The sequence below is a fragment of the Eptesicus fuscus genome, chromosome 18 (assembly GCF_027574615.1).
Source record: "Eptesicus fuscus isolate TK198812 chromosome 18, DD_ASM_mEF_20220401, whole genome shotgun sequence".
Taxonomy (NCBI): Eukaryota; Metazoa; Chordata; class Mammalia; order Chiroptera; family Vespertilionidae; genus Eptesicus; species Eptesicus fuscus.
The window spans coordinates 4,327,190-4,343,271 of NC_072490.1; the positions used below are offsets into that span (position 1 = coordinate 4,327,190).

The window sequence follows — 16,082 nt, forward strand, 5'->3', positions numbered from 1 at the left end:
GAACCACAGGTGTGGCTGAGCTAGAACAGAGAACAGGACAACCAGGTGAGCCACAGCTGTGGCTGAGCTAGAACAGAGAACAGGACAACCAGGTGAACCACAGGTGTGGCTGAGCTAGAACAGAGAACAGGACAACCAGGTGAACCACAGGTGAGTCTGAAGGTGCAGCAGAAGCAGAAACCCAGCACTGGCGGAGGTAATCGGGACATTTCAGAAGGCCCCGAGCTGTCAGAAAGCACAGGAGACCTGTAGTCCAAGTTCCTCAGTGCCGTCCTTTCTAACACTGAGGGTGACCTCACTTAGCACCCACATCACACAAACACTCGTCTGGATTAAAAAATACAACACTGCCTGGCTGGTGTGGCTCAGTCGTCGACCTATGAACCAAGAGGTCACAGTTCGATTCCCAATTAGGGCACATGCCCAGGCAGCGGGCTCGATCCCCAGTAGGGGTGCATACAGGAGGCAGCCAATCAATGATTCTCTCTCATCATTGATGTTTCTCTCTCTCTCTCTCTCTCTCTCTCTCTCTCTCTCTCTCTCTCCCCTTCCTCTCTGAAATCAATAAAAAATACATTAATATTTTTAATATATAAAAAACATATAAACAAAATATATATTAAAAATATATTAAACAAACAAACAAAAACACTGATGTCGGTAATAGTAAGAACTGGAAGGCCTGATTTCAGCACTTCACCGTCTTCCCTCTGACAGCAGTGCACTCTGCAGCCGACTTCCCATTGGTGATAGGGACATAAAACTATCCACCACTGGGCAGGGTGGACAACAGATCTAGATACATCTGTATTAAGTTTATATAAAAGATAGCACCATTCTATTAAAAGTATTACCACCAGTAATTTCTGCTTTTATATTTGCATATTGTATACAGTAAGAGAAGTACCTTCCACATGTCTAGATAGAGGTAAAAGTTATGTTGACTCGCCCTTCACCTTTGGGTGTTTCCAGCTTCCTAGAGTAATCATGGGTACATGTGGAGGGAGGACTCAGAGATTTCTGATTGGCTCCTGCTTTGGGCAGAAGCACAGCTGCCATCGCCTGAGCTATTTCTGAAGCTCTATGGAGAGGAGATTCCATGCTTATGTTTTACTAGTGGCCTGGTGCACGAAATTCGTGCACATTAAAAGGGGATTAATTAAAGGAAATAATTTAATATTGCTCTTTGCCCCTTCTTTATAATAGAAGTGTCAGAGATGAAAGAAAATTAGTAAAATGTATATGAAAACCTTCCTCCTGTCAGAGTCTGGGGCACACCACGGGACCCAGAGTCAAGTCCCTGCCCACCCACATGTGCTTCAAAATTGCATGAGACCCAGACCTAGACCCCATTGGGCTACCACTAGACCTGGCCAGTCCCATCCTTGTCAAGCCCCACCAGGCAGGGGACGTAGCCTCAGGTCCCCTGGCCCAGTGTCAGGACAGGGGCGTGGCCTGAGGTCCCCCAGACCGGGGCAGAGGGTGTGCCTTGAGGTCCCCCATCAAGCCCCGCCAGGTGGGGGTCATGGCCTGAGGTCCCCTGTCAAGCCCCACCAGGCAGGGGGGCGCAGCCTCAGGTCCCCCGGCCTGGCACTGGGAGAGGGGCACAGCCTCAGGTCCCCCATCAAGCCCCACCGGCAGGCGGGTGCAGCCTCAGGTCCCCTGTCAAGCCCTGCTGGGCAGGGAGTGTGGCTTGAGTTCCCCCGACCCAGCATTGGGGGTGCACCTTGAGGTCCCCTGTGAAGCTCCACCTGGTGGGGGGCACGGCCTGAGGTCCCCCGGCCTGGTGCTGGGGTGGGGGTTGTGGCCTGAGGTCCCCTATCAAGCCCCGCCGGGCAGGGGGTGTTGTCTGAGGTCCCCCAGCCTGGCGCTGGGGCGGGGGGAGCAGCCTGAGGTCCCCTAGCCCAGCACCAGGGCGGGAAGCACACCTTGAGGTCCCCCGTCAAGCCCTGCCGGGTAGGGGGCATGGCCTCAGGTCCCCTGGCCTGGCGCCAGGGTGGGGGGTATGGCCTAAGGTCCCCCAGCCTGATGCCAGGGCAGGGGCACGGCCTGAGGTTCCCTGTCAAGCCCTGCTGGGTGGGGGATGTGGCCTGAGGTCCCCTGTCAAGCCCTGCAGGGTGGGGGGCGCAGCCTGAGGACCCCTGTCAAGCCCTGTGGGGGCGGGGGAGGGGGAGTGCATAGTCTCAGGTCCCTGCTGATTGCTCATTAAGGCTCCTTATGGGAACTTGGCTTCAGCTGTGGGTGCAGCCATCTTTGTGATGGAGTGATGGTCAATTAGCATATTCCCTCTTTATTAGGTAGGATACCCAATGCAGCGTCAACAGTGACCAGGTGTTCTCCTATCAGACTCAAATCTGGGGCATTTTACAGGTTCTTCCAAAGGATCAGGAGATACCAGTCAGACTCTTTCAAAATGAGACTTTGAAACCAAATGCCCCTATTTCCATTTTAATGCCGTTTCCTTCTGTTTCTTAGTTTGAAAATCATGTGACAATCCTAGTTAAGAAGGGGGATTTCTTTGTGCAAATTTAATATACAAGCCTTGTTGCCCTCTGAAGTGTCTTAGCATCTCACTTTCTTTTCTACATGTTCATATAATTGTTGCAGCAACACTCTTAAAACTTGTTTTACCCTTGCACAAATTAAACAGAAACTGAATAAGCTCCAGGAAGTAAAACAGCCCTTTAGAAATGCAAACACTTCCTGTGGGAATATTAAAAGATTTCCACGTTTTTCTTCAAAGCAGCATTGCTTTAGATGGTAATAAAAAATAAAAAAAATGAGAGATGGGATTTATTCAACACCACCAGCTCTTGAAAGAAAGAGTGGAAAAGAAAAGCAACTTGATCTCAAACTCCCACCCTCTTCCTTCTGCATGTCAAGTAAGATGTGAATGGTCCCCCCTAGGGGAAAGTGATCCACATGACTTTGCAGGAGAAGGAATTTGGAAAAGCAGTACAGACAGCTGGGGATGCCTTAGGGCTGGTGTCCCACCCACCGGGGATGCACTATCCCAGTGGTCGGCAAACCGCGGCTCGCGAGCCACAGGCCCCTTGAGTGTGGCTCCTCCACAAAATACCACAGCCTGGGCGAGTCTATTTTGAAGAAGTGGCGTTAGAAGAAGTTTAAGTTTAAAAAATTTGGCTCTCAAAAGAAATTCCAATCGTTGTACTGTTGATATTTGGCTCTGTTGACTAATGAGTTTGCCAACCACTGCACTATCCCACGGAAAGGATGCTTTGGGCCATCATGGATGTGTCGGAGAGGTGCACTCTGCTCCAGTGGATAAGAGAAGATGCCTCTTCCACTCTCTGCTCAAGGACTGTGTTCACCACTACACTGAGCTCCTGTTTTCCTTGCCATCAGTTACGGTTCCCTGATTGAGGAAGGGAAAAGGCCTCATCCAACGTGGACATGCCTCAGTGGCCTCTACTCTTGGCAACACCTGACTACCTTGTGGAGAGTGGCGTACACTGGTGCAGGGTCAGCCTCATGATAGTGATTCCTGTCTGAAAGGCATCATTCCTTCACCCTGTGGGCAGTACTCACATCGATCTTCCTTACCATTGATTTATGATGGATCCTCGCAGGAGCAGTTTGTCCGAGGGGTGAAGCACTTCTCTTTAGTCAAAAAATGGTGGATCTTGGACACGCTGGCTAGGAAATAGCTCATTGTCCCTAAATCACGTGACTTGTGCACTATCCACGTTAGCGATAACAGATAATACTTGTTAAGGAGCAGGGTTACTCATGCTTAGGGGCTGTGTGCACTGTTGCTCACCACTGAGGTTAAACAGGAAATTTATTTCTAAATTCACATCTCCAAACTCAGTCTCATTCCACCCCAGCTGATCTCCTGTGAATGGAGTCATTGTTAATAAGTGCAGAAGGCCTTGGAAATTATAGATGCAGAAAATCTACTCTTTTTCAAACAAAACATTTCTATTGATTTCAGAAGAGAGAAGAGAAAGGGATAGAAACAGCAATGATGTGAGAGAATCATCTATAGTCTACCTCCTACATGCCCCACATGGGGGATTGAGCCAGCAACCTGGGCATGTGCCCTGACCAGGAATCGAAATGTGGCCTCCTCATTCATAGATCAACACTCAAACATTGAGCCACACCAGCCTGGCAGAAAAATCTACTCTTTGCCATGATTCTATTTCACCCAAGCTGCTATTTCAAGATTTATATTCATTTTGGAGCATTATCATTTCATGAATGAACCATTTCAGATATGACAACTGACTGCCATTTTGTGTAGGATAACCATCCGGAATCAGGAGATCTGGGTCAAAATGCTGGGCTGTCCCTTGGCAGCTGTGTGGCTTTTGCGTGTGATACTATTTTAAGCACTCCTAGCCCTCGAGAAAACATCTCTAGGATGCTGAGTAGGTCTCAACTTCCAAGACTCTGAGATTCACTGATGGGGTCCTGCCATTGCAAAGAGAACTCTCGGGCCGGGTGCTGAAGGATTGTCTGCATTTCATGGGGAAAAGATGAGATGCTAACAAACCCTCCACCCTCTGCTTTGAATGGACAGAGAATCACAGACACATGGGAGCAAGCAAAATAAATATTTTTCCAAACAAAATTTAATTTGTTGCCATGGCTGAATACGCTCCTTCACTTACAACTGGAATTTCCATAAACCTTTATTCTTAAAGTACCTCAGCCGATAAAAGCACCACATACACAAAATGGAGATGATTAGTTCAAGACCTGGTGATTACGGTCATCACACCCCTCCTCTTTAGTTCCACTCTGAAGGGTGAATTTTCAGAATATGTGCTGAGGATTCAGCCATGTGCCACCCATTAAAGCCAATAGAAAACCTAATCTAATCCCATCCATCATATTAAATACTAGAGGCCCGGTGCACAATATTTGTGCACTGGGCGCAGGGGGTCCCTCAGCCTGTCCTGCACCCTCTTGCAGTCTGGGAACCCTTGGGGGATGTCCGCCTGGGAGGATCGGGCCTAAGCTGGCAGTCAGACATCCCTCTCGCACTCCAGGGCTCTCACAGTCCGGGGCTCTCGGGGGATATCCGCCTGGGAGGATCGGGCCTAAGCTGGCAGTCAGACATCCCTCTCACACTCCAGGGCTCTCACAGACCCCTCGCTCCTTACTGCCCGCCTACAGCAGAGGCGGGAGAGGCTCCCACCACCGCCGCTGAGCTCGCCAGCCGTGAGCCTGGCTTCTGGTTGAGCGGTGATCCCTCTGTCAGAGTGCACTGACCACCAGGGGACAGCTCCTGTGTTAAGCGTCTGCCCCCTGGTGGTCAGTGCACGTCATAGCGTTCGGTTCTGCCGTTCGGTTGATTTGCATATTACGCTTTTATTATATAGGATATTCCTAAAATTTTCTCAGAAGGATTGTGACTGTCTTCCCTTCCTTTTCACCAAAATTTTCTTTAATAACAGTAGTATATATTTTTATGTCATTTTGGCCATATTAATTAATATGATCCTGACATTTATTTTTAACTTCTTACCACAAACGTACACACACACACACACACACAAATCCTTTTATATAAAGAGTAAAACTTAAGATATTATTTTGATATTTAAAAGCAAGATACTAGAATAATTTCTAACCCAGAAGTCATAATGAAAATGACTGACATATCAGATTGTAAAATTTTAAAATTTTATCATGACTGTTAATTTTTAATGTTTATAATTTAATCAATTTTAGGAAAATTTTAAATGACAACTGATTTTTTATTATGACATTATTTCTTAAAATACTATTTAAATAGTCAACTAAAATTAATAATGTTGAGTATTCATAATAAAAAAGCTAAGAAAATGAATTTAAAGAAGATGTTTATCTGTGGTATCTATTCAGGTTTTATGCATAAATAATGAGAAATGCAGGATAAGAAGACAAAGCCGGACTGGTGTGGCTCAGAGGTTGATCATTGACCTATGATCAAGGAGGTCACAGTTTGATTCCTGGCCATGCGGGTCAATCCCCAGTAGGGGGTGTGCAGGAAGGCAGCTAATCAATGATTCTCTCTCATCATTAATATTTCAACCTCTCTCTCTCCCATCTTCTCTGAAATCAATAAAAATATATTTAAAAAAGACAAAGTGTAAGTTGTACAGATTTTTTGATCTTGTGGTCAAACTGTCAGAATTTGCACAAAGAAACATTAAACAAGAAATGAATTGCTGTGTGCTGGGGTACTTACGAAAGGAATATGCCTTGGTATCAATTGTTTACTGACATACTGTTTTCAAATTTATGTCTGGAAATTCATTAAACTTCCCTAGATCCAAAGGGGACTGAAAATCATGGAGTTCTATAAGCACAAGACTGACTCCGTTTGAATGAGACTGAATCAGAATTCGTAGGTTTGTGTGGAGGTGAGCTGGTTTTCATGCAGCCCTTGGGAGCAGGTGTGCAGCTTTATACATAACTATAGCCACGGATATAGAGGCACATAAATGAAGGTGCATATAGGCACATGTATGGATACACACACACACACACACACACACACACACACACACATATACACACACCTCTCTATATATAGAAGGTTAAATTGCTAAGTGTTCAACCGTTTGACCATTTGCTATGATGCACACTGACCACCAGGGGGCAGACGCTCAACACAGGAGATGCTGAGCTGTAGTGACTTGGCAGCAGGGGACTCGGGTGACGCACCCTGAAACCAAGAGGAAGGAGCCCGATTTCTCGCGGGGCCATGTGATTCCACCTTCAGCCGTGGGTTATGTTGTTGCTGGGGCACTGTTGGCCCCAAATCTGGTTTACTGCACACTTGCGTTTGTGTTCCACACCCTGTAAGACAGCAACTTTGCAGAGTGCCCTCTCGCACTTCGGGACCCCTTGGGGGATGTTGGAGAGTCAGTTTCGATCCAATCCCCACAGGCCAGTCCAAGGGACCCCTCCTGCCAGAGGGACCCCCACTCACTTTGCAGACACTGGGGAGGGACCGCGGGAGGTTGGCTCCTGGGTGTGTCTGGCCCGTCTTGCCCAGTCCCACCCCGCTGGCCACCTTCTAATTAATTTCCTTTCAATGTGCACTAATCTGTGCACCGGGTCACTAATATATATATATTTACATATTGGAAGTATGATTATTGTTTCACTGTGTACAATCAATGCAGCAGGATTCCCTGCCTCACCTACAAATGCAGTAATTCTCCAAATCACCCAGAGGAGCTTTGATACTTAAGTGCTACAAGAGGCTGAAAAATTAATGAAAAATATAATTTCTCGAGACGCAGAGCTCACACTGCTTTTTATTCATTCCTTCTCTTGAAATTCCTGTTACAAAATATAAAAAGAGAAGCCGCCCAAATCCCATATGTACACATAGTAAACAGAAATCAGGAAGAGACAGTGCAGCTTATTAAATTTGCAATGTCTTTTTTGAGCCTATCTGTTGGTTGTGCATTGTGAAGAGCTTTGCATTTCCTGTAAAGGATGATAAATATAGCAGTCTGTTCTTTTTAAATGTTTACCTTCTTGAGACCCATAAACAGCTTCCCTGTATCCTACTGGAAATGGTGAAAGTGATTATCATGCAGGTGTGGAAATGGCCAGGTTCATTCCTCTGGAAGGTTCTCCGGGATCACCTGCAGGAAGATAAAGAAATGACTGACAGTGAAGCAGCAATTACGATTTTCTCAGCCTGGATCCACACCTTAGAAAACAACTTCAGAAGTAGGTGTGCTAGAAAATCCAGTACTCATGCCCAAGAACCCATGTGATAAAAGGAAGCAGAGATCATTTGCATCAGGTTGAGTTCAGTGAGGATCGCCTTGGTGGCATTGGTAAGATTTGCACAAGAACTCAAGGCCCCTGAATGCCATTTGTTCGCCACCTGTGGCAGGAGAGTAATGAGATGGGAAAGTAGTGTTTCCCAGAGTAAGGAGAGCAGCTCCAAGACCCTCCTGGTGAATTCTAAACCAGAGTCTCAACCACCTGAACAAAGGCAGCACCTCGATTCAAGTCCACTGGGGTGAAGACAGAGTGCTGATGGGCGGAAAGGCTCCCAGGTTGGATTAATGGCCCCACCAACACGTAACCATACCTGACCCACCCCAGCGGGAGCTCTTTCATCTCTCCATCTTTGCTTCCTCTTCTGCAAAATGGGAAGGAAAACTACCTTTTAGAAATTTTATTGGGATTGAATAAATATACGATACAGTCCAGTGCCTGAAACATAATAATTACTCAATAAATGAGAATGGTTGTTCTATTATCTATAACAATAAAAGTGTAATATGCTAATTAGACTGGATAGCCTAACGACCTTCCGGACGTCCTTCTGGACGAACTTCCGGACGACCTTCCGGATGAAGCTGGGGCTATGAGGGCCAGGCCAGTGTTGCTCAGTGGTTGAGCGTTGACCTATGAACCAGATCATGGTTCGATTTTCGGTTAGGGCACATGCCCAGGTTGTGGCTCCATACCCAGTAGGGTTGAGCAGGAGGCAGCCAATCAATAATTCTCTCTCATCTTTGATGTTTCCCTCCCTCTCTCTCTCTCTCTCCCTTCCTCTCTGAAATTAATAAAAACATTGAAGGAAGGAAGGGAGAGAGGGAGGGAAGGAGAGAGGGAGGCCTCAAAGGCCACTGTAACTAGTACATAGGGTGAGTTCAGTAAATGCAAACAGGTATAAAGTCATTGACCAACAGTTTTGCTAATTAATAACTAGTTTTTACCCATGAGCCTATATGGTGTGCTGGGTATTCTACAGAGACCATCAGGAGGTCCCTACCAGCCAGAGCTGGTGGATTAGGTGAGCCCCGCCTGCATCCTGGCTGTGGAATCACGTCCACACCCTTGGAGAGTGTGCAGGTCCCTCTCACAGTGGACTCAGCCTACCTGTCTAGTCTCCCCTTCACTTCTTTCTCATCACTCTCCCACATCAGAGCCCATTTCCTGTGCTCTACATCACCTTCAAAATATCATACCTTTTGTCACCTCTCTGCCTGTGTCCTACTTGGGTTATTTATATTCACCTATAATAATAAAAACGTAATATGCTAATTAGACCGGACGTGCTTCCAGAGGAAGCCAGGCCTGCGAGGGAAGCCCGGGTCCCGGATGCCAGAGGGAGGCTGGTGCCAGCAGCTGGGGGAAGGAAAGCCTACTCGTGCACGAATTTTGTGTGTTGGGCCTCTAGTGCAATAATAAGTGCCACAGCTTAACCTCCACTGGTCAGTATTCACTCTACCGATGGAGGTGTCATCTGCTTTCCTTTCCTTCGACGATCTGGGTGGAAGCATGCGTTATAGGAGACCGTCATGTACATAGATCAATTTAACGTTTAGTTGGGGCAACGATAACCCTTTGTAAGTTGTGCTGGTGATTACCTTATACTGCAAATGTGAAAATCTAAAAAAACACACCGTGTTTTTCATGTTAGAGGTTCTGTGATGACAAGAAACTTGGTATGGTGACAAGTATCATTTTGAGTCTAGTGTCCCCCCTTTCTGAAAAGGAATGAAGCTGTTGGTGACACTGACATCTAATTTAATTTTTAAAATACTCCCTGGACCCATAAAGTGAGATTCAGCTGATTTATTTTAGGGCAGCATGGGTCATCTTGAACTGGATTTCAAAAGTTGGGATACTTCCATTTCTTTTGGTCTTTATAAAGACAGTGAAGAGCTACACGTGGCTTGTTTAACCCTCACGTTCAGTGCCCTAACAACATACCGCCTTCTCACTCTTGTAACATTTTCAGCCGCATTACAGCTGAGGCAGACAGATATCAGAGAGAGGCTGAGGAATCCCACAGCGTCATAGTTGTGCAGGAAGCGCCCATACTCTGCGTATAGAAACCGAGTGGCCACCTTCATGAAGGGTATGAGGTAAAAGGGAGGTCTTTCTAGCTTATTAAAATGCTGAAAAATCATGAACTTAGTCCTTTATGTTAAAAATTCTCATCTCCAGGAATTCCCCACTAAAATCCATGTTTCCTTGGGCAGAAAAATGTAATACAATAAGCCATCATTGGGAATCAATGTCTTACTTGAAATTCATTCGTCACCTAGCAATATCTTAGCAAAGGAAGAGGATCTAGAAAAACATTTCATTCTAGAAAGCTCCTTCTTTCCTACCCTTCCTCCTTTGTTTCTCATTTTTATTTAAAATTTTGTTTGCTGATTCCCTAAAATATACAGACATTTATTATGTCCTAGTGGTAATAGGCTTTTTTTTTTCTTTAAGGAAAAACATATCCAAGTCATTTTTTTCTGAATTCTAATCTCTCATTTTGAGGTTGAGAAGTGAAATAAAGGTTATAAGTAAAGGGAAGACTTGATGCTTTGCCTGCATCTTAGAAAACGCGGTGGGGTTGCACCTGGGTAAAGAACACATCAGGGGCCTAGCTGGCGTGGCTCAGTGGTTGAGTGTCGACCTATGAACCAGGAGGTCATGGTTCGATTCCTGGGCAGGATACATGCCCAGGTTGCGGGCTTGATCCCAGTAGGGGGCATGTAGGAGGCAGCTGATCAATGGTTCTCATCTTTGACCTCTCTCTCTCTCTCTCTCTCTCTCTCTCTCTCTCTCTCTTCTCTCTCTCTCTCTCTCTCTCGTCCTCTCTGAAATCAATAAAAATATTTTTTTGAGAAAAAAGAACACGCCAGGAGAGTAAAGCGCCCGTCAAATGCAAGGCTAATTCTCATCCTCCTCTTCGAGGCCTGTCAGAAGGATTGGACACTGCTTATCAGCCCTTCCCTCTAGACAACCTGCTGGCTTCCTAGTCCCTGATCTTCCCCGACCTTATGTAGCAGAGTGCTCCTCTGGGGTCTCATCCTCCTCATCTCTGTCCTCCTGAATGTGTGCCTGCTGTTCAGACCTCTTCCCTGAACCCATCCACTAGGTCCAAATGCCCTGCAGCATCTCCACATGGATGTCTAATAGCTGCCCTGAGCATCGTTTTCCCCAAACTCGACAAATGTAAAGGCTCCAAGGAGGATAAAAGCTCATTACAGTCAGGGAGAAGCAAGAAAGATAATTTTGTTGGAGCAAAATGAGTCAAGAGTGATTGCAGGAAAAGTCTGAGAATGAGCCAGAGACACGGTGTTCTCTCCCCACCCACCCCTCCTTAAATCTGCTCCTTGACTACAAAGCACTTGCAAATTCAAGAAGTGGTAAGCCTGGTCTCCACCTGCTCAAGGAAAATAATATTTGGAGATATCTTTAATTGTCGATTTCTCTCTCACACCTTAGCCCCTCCTCTCAAACAGCAACAACAAAACCACACCATTGATCTTCATTTAAATCAGGGGTGGGAAACATCTGGCCCTCGGGCCATACAATGCCCGCAAAATAATTTGGTGTGGCCCTGCCAAGGCTTTGGGGATAGTTAATTAAATCTTGAACCAAATGGAGCAGGCTAATTTTTAAGTTGATAGTTTTGTCTGGCCCGCAAATGATGTTAAGAATATCTAAATGGCCCTTGGCAGAAAAAATGTTCCCCACTCCTGCTTTAAAATATATGCCAGATCCAACCACCTATAACCAATCCCACTGTTAACATCTTGGCTAAGAAGCCATGGTCACCTCCTGCCATTGGGATGCCTCCTAATGGGTCTCCCTGCTTCTGTCTGGGTTCCCCTGCTCTTTATTCCCTTCATGCTGGCAGAAGGCATCCCGATGTGATCAGATCACACTGATGTTCTGTCCAAAACCCTGTGGTGGCTTCACTCAAAACTCCAGCTCCCTCACCATGAACTACAGGTCCTTTGTGATCTAGCCTTCACCCCTGCTCCATCACACTTCCCACCTACCTCCCTGTCCCCACTCTGCTCTAGACCTTCTGGCCTCCTTGCTGTACCAGGACACTCAAAACTTTGATGTCATCACCCCCTTGGATTTCATTGTGCTTCTCCACAAAGCCCCTGGCTTGTCCTTCTGTTCATTCAGGTTCCCTCAGGTGTGAGCATTCTGATTTTGAGAACAGGAACTCTACCACTGTGCTCTCTGTGCCCCTCATCCTATTTCCTGTTTCCACACAGCAAGTGCCACCTGGCTTACAGCCCAGTTGTTTGCACATGGTCTGTAATCCGATGACCTACAAGCTCTGATAAATCCCATGAGCTCCTTCAGAGGCTCTATGCTGTGTCCAGGCTCAGTGTGGTTCACTGAGTGGTTGAGCATCGACCTATGAACCAGGAGGTCGCGGTTGGATTCTTGGTCAGGGCACATGCGGGCTCAATCCCCAGTAGGGGGCCTACAGGAGGCAAGCGAGCAGTGATTCTCTCTCATCATTGATGTTTCTATCCCTCTCTCTTCCTCTGTGAAATCAATAAAAAATATATATTTTTTAAAGTAGTTTTGGGGTGCATCCTGCCATTAGGGGTGTGGAGGTGTAACATGAAACTACTTGAGCACCATTGTAAAGTTTGGACATAGAGGCCAGTTCACACCAGGCATGTGGGGCTTCTATCGAATCAAAGGAATCAATCCATGTAGAGTTTCAAGTGTCACGAGACTCTTGTCCAGTGGGAGCCGAGAGGAATAGCCATGCAAACGTAAAGGCAGCAAAGCAGCCTGCTCGTTGTACACGGAGCCCAGTGTCGCTCTAGCTGAACTTCTTAAAAACCATGGTAGCTGAGAAGATCTAACACGTCGTGATCATTTGGAAGGTCTGGCATGCTGCTGCATTTTTTGTTGTTATTGTTAATCCTCACCCAAGGATATTTCCCATTGATTTTTAGAGAGAGTGGAAGGAAGGGAAAGAGACACACACAGAGAGAAACATCGATGTAAGAGACACACATCAATTGGTTGCCTGTCACACACGCCTCGACCAGGACTGAGGATCCAGCCTGCAACTGAGGTACATGCTCTTTACTGGAGTCGAACCGGGACCCTTCAGTCCACAGGCAGATGCTGTACCCACTGAGCAAAACCAGCTAGGGCCTGCCCCATTTTCTTAATTTCTGATCACCCAGATTATTCCTTCATACAGCCTGGAAGATGGTGAATAGAAATGTTTGATTTTTATCCCAAGAAACTTGACGGAGCATTCACCATTGGCTTGCGGTAAAATGAACAGAGGAGACTGATTGCGGAAGCACTTCCCCTGTGTGGCATCAGGCTGGTGCCCACGGCTCTGAGGGCTGTGAGCAGTTTTCTCTAAGTGCCTCTCATTTCCCTATGGCTCATTTATTCCCACTCTGTCTTGCTTGTGTTAGGAATAATTCGATTTTCTTCCTCCATACCTGCTGCTCCTGTCACAACTAAAGCAGTTTCTTTTCTCGGTCCCGTCCCGCCCCAGGCCCCTGCTCTTCGGTGGCCTGGCTGATGTTCTTCCAAATGCCCTTCACATGGCGATGCCGGTGCTTCCCGTGGCTCAGGCCGGGCCAGAGGTTCCATCTCTTTATTGACTCCATCAGTGCTCGTCCTCAGGAACAGGTGTCACTGAGAGTGGCCAGGAGCCGTCATGTCTTATTTCTGTCACTCTGGTAACGCCCGAGCACCTTCCCCTGTGTCCCAGCTGCTGGGCCTGGGCGCTGGCTCTGCTCCCCCCCACAGTGACCTGAGAGGAGGGACCCTCAGAGCCACGCTCTGGTCCAGGGGCTGAGATTCCAGGTGTGAAGGGACTTGCCCAGCCTCTTCCATGGACCCCTTGACGGGAGAAGCAGTAGCGGGAGGTGTGAGTGCGGGCAGGACCTCTTTCAGGGAACGCAGTTGCTCATCGTCTTTTCGTGTAAGAACCAGCATAGTTGGAAGCACGTAACCTACGTATTGTACATGAAGCTTCATGATGCATATTTTCATCACTGTATGCGCACATCACTGTGTGTGTCTATGGGGATAAGCGGGGATACCGCTGCTGTACCCACAGGCCTAGTGAGGGGGCGAATGGATTGGTGTTCGATAAACCGGCCCTCGTGACTAACGCCAGCTCACTGTGCCCCCTCACATCGCGCGTGTGCCAATGCACGAGCGAGGCTCCCTGTGGGAAGTCTGTTTGAGGATAGTAATGTTCACACTTAAGCATCGTATAAAAGGAAAATGGCTTTGCTTCTGCAATTTTGTATTTACTCTCGTCTTTTACAGCTGATGGAACTCACTGTTGAGTATAAGTCACTAAGAAGGCATTTAGTCAAACATCCATTTATGAAGCAATTTTACATTAAAGGGGTGCACTTTATTTGCAAATGTATTGAAATGCTGTTGCATTTCAAAACCAGAAGACCAAGATGTAACATACACTGAATTTAGCGTGTTGTAACGTGCCGTACATGTTGAGCTGCACTTGTGTTTGAGGGTAAAGGACAGACTAAATGACCCATGGCTCCTCTGAAACACTGATGTCCCTGTTTCCTGGTACAAGTTCATGGACCTGTAACCTAGATAAAACATATCCCAGGACGTATGGGCCCTGTTGACCTGAAAAACCATTTGAAAATGTTTTTAAAATGACTTTCTAAAAGTAAAATGGAATAGTACAGGATAATTGTGCAAGTTATGATTCACTTATATCAGTCTTTGTAGGAGTCACAAAAAATAACTCAGTATGATCAAAATAAATAATTAAAAACTATTTCCAGCACACACCTTCCGTTCTCACTCCTTCTTTTGGGCATCACCTTATTCTCTGACCAATTCTAGTCCCATTCCTTTTCCTCCCACCTTTTAAATACCTGCTTTTCTGATTACAAGAGATTTAACAGGTTTCAAGGAGGATGGAAGTTTAGATTGTAATGTCACTTACAGATTTACTGATTTATTCTGGCAGAGCAAATGAAAGAAGCAAATACTAGGGAAACATTTCAATTGACCAAAAGGTGGAATGAAACATATGATAGATAACTACAAAGTTTTGGGCATGAGATCAGCAATTGGACCACTGAGTTTGTGGTGGGAATAAGATTTGAGTGGAGGATACCTTCAACGGATAATCCTTTTCATTGGCCACTGGCACAGTGTGGTTGTGGGTAAGCTGTGCTGAGGAAGAGGAGGAGGAGGAAGGAGAGGAGGCTGGGGCTGGAGTTCTCTGCCATGAGCTGCTCAGGTGTGGTGTCTGCTTCTGCGGAAACTTGCATGCGCTCAGCCGAGAGGCACTGAGATGCTGAATTAACTATAAACCACGTGAAAGCAGAAACCATGTTCTACAAAGACGAGAAAACACAGAGGGAGGAGAGAGATAACAGCGGTTTTCAAAACTGAAATCATAACCAGGGGTTTATCAGGATAAATTCACTGCTGGCGGCTGTCATGCTCTAGAACTAGAGTCCATCAGCAGTAGCTGGGAGGCCAAAGTCCAAGGAGAGGCAGCGTTTTCTACTGTCAGACACTCTGAGAGTAACAGTGAGAGAGAAATGGGGTTGGAGGGGGGATAATCTGAAGGACAAAAGAATCCCTACGAACCTTGAGGCTTTAGATTAAACAGACCACAATGATCTAAAGAGAATAAAGTCTTCTCTGTTCTAAGTAGGATTTCTCTTCAAATTTATGTGCATTTTCCAAACACTTCAAAATTTAAAAATCATATCCCCATGAGATAAGCATATTCATCTGTTTATGCCATGGGCATCTCAATGCATCATAACTAAAAACTTAGCCATAGCAACCCAAATAATAACACTGTTTACTACATGTTGAACACTCAGTAATATACATCAGGCACAAGGCACTTGACATGGATTTTCTCCGTTCAACCCCGCAGCCATTGGGTAAATAGGAGGGATCCATGGTTTTGCCAGGGCACACAGCTCATAAGCAGCAGAGCAGGAATTCCAACTCACGTTTGTCCAGATTTAACCACCACAGCTAGCTTATGCTTTGTTCTTCCTTGTTCTGTAAATGGAACGTGGAGGCCAATATTGCAGAGAAGAGAACTTGTTGTACTGCTGAGGTGTGTTCACAGGCCCTCTGTGACAGCATGGAGACCTGTGGTTCATCAGGCCTCACTATGAGATAATAGTGCATTGTTGTGCTGTGCCAGCACAGCCAAGGGTTCAGCGAGCCTTAGGGAGGGCAGCGAAGGATTGAAGAAAAGACAGACAAAGAGAATAAGCTGGGTCTAGGTGGATCTCCTGTGCCTGGCTAAGGCCACAGAGAAAGATCCAGAC

At 46.3% G+C, this 16,082-nt stretch overlaps 1 long non-coding RNA gene across 2 annotated transcripts in view; it reads right to left on the reverse strand.

Annotated features, from left to right (window-relative positions):
* Positions 1–15,859, reverse strand: part of LOC129152165 (uncharacterized) — a 28,513-nt gene extending 12,654 nt beyond the window's left edge. For both annotated transcript variants that reach the window (XR_008558900.1, XR_008558901.1), the window contains exons 1-2: positions 15,756–15,859; positions 7,503–7,616 (exon numbers count right to left, since the gene is read on the reverse strand). This is a non-coding gene — a long non-coding RNA (uncharacterized LOC129152165). The remainder of the gene's footprint in view (positions 1–7,502; positions 7,617–15,755) is intronic.
* Between the last annotated feature and the right edge of the window lie 223 nt (positions 15,860–16,082).